General features: G+C 41.5%; 1 long non-coding RNA gene across 1 annotated transcript; it reads left to right on the forward strand.

The window, feature by feature from the left end:
* Positions 1-567: 567 nt before the first annotated feature.
* LOC108500052 lies at positions 568-3236 on the forward strand. Its single transcript, XR_001875749.1, has 3 exons — positions 568-644; positions 2645-2667; positions 3124-3236. It is a non-coding gene; the product is annotated as an uncharacterized LOC108500052 (long non-coding RNA).
* Positions 3237-4875: the final 1639 nt, after the last annotated feature.

Here is a 4875-nt window from a genome sequence, read left to right on the forward strand (position 1 = left end):
TTGGTTCAAGAAGCTCACAGCTTGGTGGCTTGGGATGTTTCTGGTTCAGAGCCAGCATAACCAGCTCAGGCCCTTCTGCAGATTCCCCACTCAGCATTTTAAGTAGGCCCTGACTTTTTGTATTATCAGCACTGGTTTTTGGATGAGCACTAGATGCAATACACACACCAGTCACCAGTGATCACTGAGAAAGTGCTGGTAACACTAGCAGAGACAGATCTAAAACTTTTAATTGCCTTGGCTTTGGTTTTCCCACTTCTTTTCTTTTCTCTTCTCTGCCGTGACACAAAGTGATTCTGGGTTTTGCAGTTGAGAGATGTGATAAAAAGGCAAAAAAGAGAAAGTATTTGTCACAAAAAATAGGTTTCCAGGGGGTTCAGGATGCTATGCTTTGAAGATAATTATGGATTTTACATTTTTACATTTCACATACACACCTAGATACATGTTTATATATGGAGAGAGAATTTATATATATAAAATCATAAAAATATAGGTATGATTTTTATATATGTATATATATGTATGAATGTAGTCTTTGCTGTCAGTCCCCACAGGTGTTTTCCCCAGATGATGAGGGATTGGACATGCCCCCCTAAGAGTGGCTGAGCTCTCCAGCTCATCCTGACAAGGGAGATATTGTGGTGAGTAAAACGATAACTGATCTCCTCCTGTGTGTTTTCAAGAAGAATAGTTCTGATTTTAATGTTATTCAGCAGTTAATAACAGTTTGTTTCTCTATAATAATCTGATTGAATAATGCAGTGACCAATGAGTAAAAAGCTGTTGTTGACCAGTTATTTAGATTCCCTCTACTTTGCCTTTAGCTGTTGTAAAATGTAGGTAGTAACAGTGCCAGAACTCAAAGGGATGTTAGAAAGATAAATACATGATTTACATTGAGCTGTTCAGGTATTTCAGGTGCTGGGACAATATATGAAGCCAAGGGATTTGTAGCTAAGCAGGAAGATATTCTGGTTGAGCAATAAGGTCCTACAGCATGAGGAGAAGTCAACAGACATGGGATTCTTATGGATCAGTGGAAAAAATAATTTCTAGGAATTGAATGCTTCATCCCAAAAGCCTTTTTCCCTGGATCCCTGTGTGATTTGTGCTTGCACAGATACTGCTTTTGAACTGTTGCATTGCTTGCAGAGAAAACACTCACATTACTGCCCAGACACTTAAAAATGAACTCAAATGCTTTTTATTTTAAATTCAAAACCTAATCAAAATTCAGATTCCTTGGCTAGTTTTAGATGTAACTGCAGAAAAAAAGAAAAGCAGACTTTAAGTAATAAAATGTTCGTGTTGAAAGTCAGTTTTCTTTACTTCACATTCATTTTGAATTGAGGTTACTGTGTTTGAAGGTAAAGACCAAATAATGCTTCTAAAGCCACATTTGGTATTTGAAAGGCAGCACTGTGCTCTTCTTTGAGTGCTATTGATGCTTTCAGCTGGGGCATGAAAGACCTAGAACTCTGATCTCTGGTTTTGGCAAGTCAAGTCATTCAATTCAATTTCAGAACCGTGCAGCTGTGAAGCTTTACAGTTTTTGATGTTTAAAAAGGTAGGGATTATTTCTGTTCTCTGTGATTTGTGAGAACTGTTGCTTCTGTTAGCAAACCCAGGAAGAAACCTGTCTGTCTAATGTGCAAGGACTGTAAACTGATCCCTGGCAAACACCTGAGTAGATATTACACATCTGGCTGGCATCTCTGAGATCAAAGCACTCTCTGATGCTCTGCTGCCCTTTGAACAGCATTTAATTGGCCATGAGACCACATTTTAGGACCTGGGACTGAGCTTTGCCTCCTTGGGTCACTGGATTAATCCAGTTTAGGTCTGCAGGAAACTCGTCGGTGTTCTCAGCCTCCTTTCTAGCAGAGAGAGGGCTGCGTGCTCTGGTTCTCTTACCCGCCGAGTCGTGGTGAAGATGCTGAGTTTGTAGTCCCTGCTCTTTCCTGTGGGGGGCTTCAACCAAAGAGTTTGAAGCAATTTAGCGCAGACTGTTAGGTGGGGATACCCTGGGTGTCCCCTGCAGAGATTTCAGACAGGTTTGGCTGGTCTGCCTCATGTCCTTTGGGGGATCCGAGGGACTTGTCCTTGGCTGTGCTGGGGGTAGTGACTTTCTGTCTGGAATGGGTGATGCTCTAAAGAGCTAAAACCTGCCTTTGTGCAAAAACTTTACTTGGCACAATCAATCTCTTTTCTCTTTGGTACTTGGGGAGGCAGATCTGAGATCCATGTCTCTTCCACGATGATTTCACAGCCTGGACAGATGTTGGATGGATGCGTGGTGGGGAGGTGGGGGCGGTCTGAGCAGCCTGAATTGACAGTGCATGTGAGGACACTGGCAGAACTCTTCCTCACACCATTCATGTGCAGATAAAGGGGAGGAGAGTGGGACATGGGCAGATATGCACTAAGGAAGGGAAACATCAAAGTAATCCCGCAGGATGTTTCTTCTGAGCGAAGGACTCAGCTAAGGCTCAATTCAGCTGTGCATGGCACACCTGCTGTTTGCAGCCAAGTCTAAAGGCACTGAGGATATCAGCACCTTGCAAGATTAAGCTCTTTGATTCCAATCTCTTCAGCTAGAAAGCATGTTGTTTTATCTAATGCTTGTCTCTGTCTGTTTTAGGCTGTGGCACCTGCTGAGAAAAGGTATGCATAATGAAATGATTAAATCATGCGTTTTTAAATTATCAAAGCCATGCTGTTTCAGTTATGCAGAAATCCTGTTCCTCTTATGAGACATCTAGCCAGATTCAGAGTTTCTTTTGGATTTTATATTTCTTAGAAGGATTGAATGAAAGAGAATCCAGTTAAGGCCAGTTCTGCTCTTCTGTATGCCCAGGGCCAGAGATGATGACATTCAAATTCTTCTTGTGTCACTGCAGACAGAAAATAACTTTACAGTCTGATTTTATGCTCTAAAGAAAATCATTCACACTGTGACAGCACTTCAAAATATTTCAATCCTTATTCTGTATATGCTGCTGGCTACAACTGGAGTGCAGAAAAAAAGTGCTTCACTAAATCAGTACTTACAGAAATGGGTAAAGTTTCCAAATCACCCTTGATTTTGTAACTAATCCCTCATCCCTTCTGTATCTCCAGTTTGAGATGTCTCCCCTGGAACTCCACACTGCTTCAAGCTCTGGCATCCCTGACACAGTCAGTTGGTCAACACTGTTTAAACATTGTGCATGGTAAGGTCAGATGATGCTATGTAGGCTGCTACATGTGGAATCACCTCCTGACTGTGGGAAATCTCCCTAGGGAAATGTGGCCTGGAGTGGATAGTGAAGGAAGTGAATCAGAAAGACGCTTATGGTCAGAGTCCAGTGCATCCTACCCACCCACCAAAGTAAGGTCTCTTCAAAGGATGCTGTTGAGGCAGATTGACCTAAAATGAAACTTTGTGGGCTTTTTTGAGTGATTAGCATGTATGTGTTCCCATGTTCTGCTATTTGGGGTCACTTATAGGAGCATGTGAGAAACCAGCTTAAAACAAACAGGAAAGTTGTTATCAAGGACGCTGACCTGCCAAGGTCATGGAAGTGACTGAACTGATGGATGTTAATAGGCTTGTTTTTATGAAAAAATTGTATTTACAGGGGCTTGTATTTACAGCAAATACAAGGCAGCTGCACCATAAGACTCACTTATAGGTTAATTTTTGCAGATCCTAGATACAGCCTCAGGGAAAAAAGCAGTGAACAAGTCCCTCCCTCTCTCAGAGTGCCACGTTTAGGAAATTGAGTAACAACTGCAGTCTCTCTAAGAGGGCAGAGATATTTAATTGAATAGCAAAATATCAGATCTACATTTGAGTCAGAGAAATTATATTTTTTTGGGTCAAGCAGAAGGGTTTAATTTTGCCAAAAGAAGTTTTAAGAACTCATCTCCTTTACCATAATGAAAACTGTCACCACCAGTCTCCTTTTTACTAAGGAAATATTGCTCCAAAAGACTTCAGATCCACACGTGCAATTCTCCATCTGAAAATCAAAATATCTTAGAGCAAATTACACTTGCAGTTTTAGAGAGAGCCACCATTCCATACCACAGTGAAAGAGTTTGTGATTATACAACTGCACTACTGGAGTAACACCTTTGCTCTGCAGCTCAGATGTTGGAGACAACACAGCGATAAGGCAGATGGCATTACTCCAGCAGAAAGTGTTAATCAGGGACACTGAAAATGGCAAGCCTGAGTACCTGTATGCAGACAGTGAATGGAGATGGAAGAAAAGGAAAAAATCAAATTCTGCATTAAGACAGAGCCTCCTTAGTGACTGCTTCCATTGACACTCACCTTGTAAGATGAATTTGCTTGTTTTACTCTAGATATGGATTTCCTCAGATGACAAAGTTTGAAAAAAAGGCAAAATCCTCAGCTTAGCAGCAGTGCAGAACAAACCAAGCACTCAAAAACCAAAGAACAATTTCTTCTCTCCAGATGAACAAAGCTGAATTGCCTTCAGCTTTAAAATGCTGCTGCAGAGCAGAGCTTGATGCTATTCTCTTTTGCTCTGCCTGTGGTGCTCTTTGGGGCAGGACATGATGCTGCCATGGAAAAACCCACCTTGACAGAAGAGTTTGACATCTATTCACAGACATCTCATGTGGAGCTTAAACCTTTCCCCAGCTAGGAGCTAATGTCAACAGTGTCCACATTCAGTGGATGTTTTCAGTGATGTTTTCAGCTCTGCACAGGGGTACCAGTTGAGCAGAGACCTGAAGTGAGCCCCACACAACCTTGTTGTTGCCTCAAGTAACATTACACAGCCAAGATGATGGATTTAAGGAAATGAATGAATTCAACACTTATTCATGAGTGCACTCTGGGAAGATTCTTAACATCTT

Source organism: Lepidothrix coronata, unplaced genomic scaffold (genome assembly GCF_001604755.1).
Source record: "Lepidothrix coronata isolate B3197 unplaced genomic scaffold, Lepidothrix_coronata-1.0 Scaffold84, whole genome shotgun sequence".
In the NCBI taxonomy this organism is placed as follows: domain Eukaryota; kingdom Metazoa; phylum Chordata; class Aves; order Passeriformes; family Pipridae; genus Lepidothrix; species Lepidothrix coronata.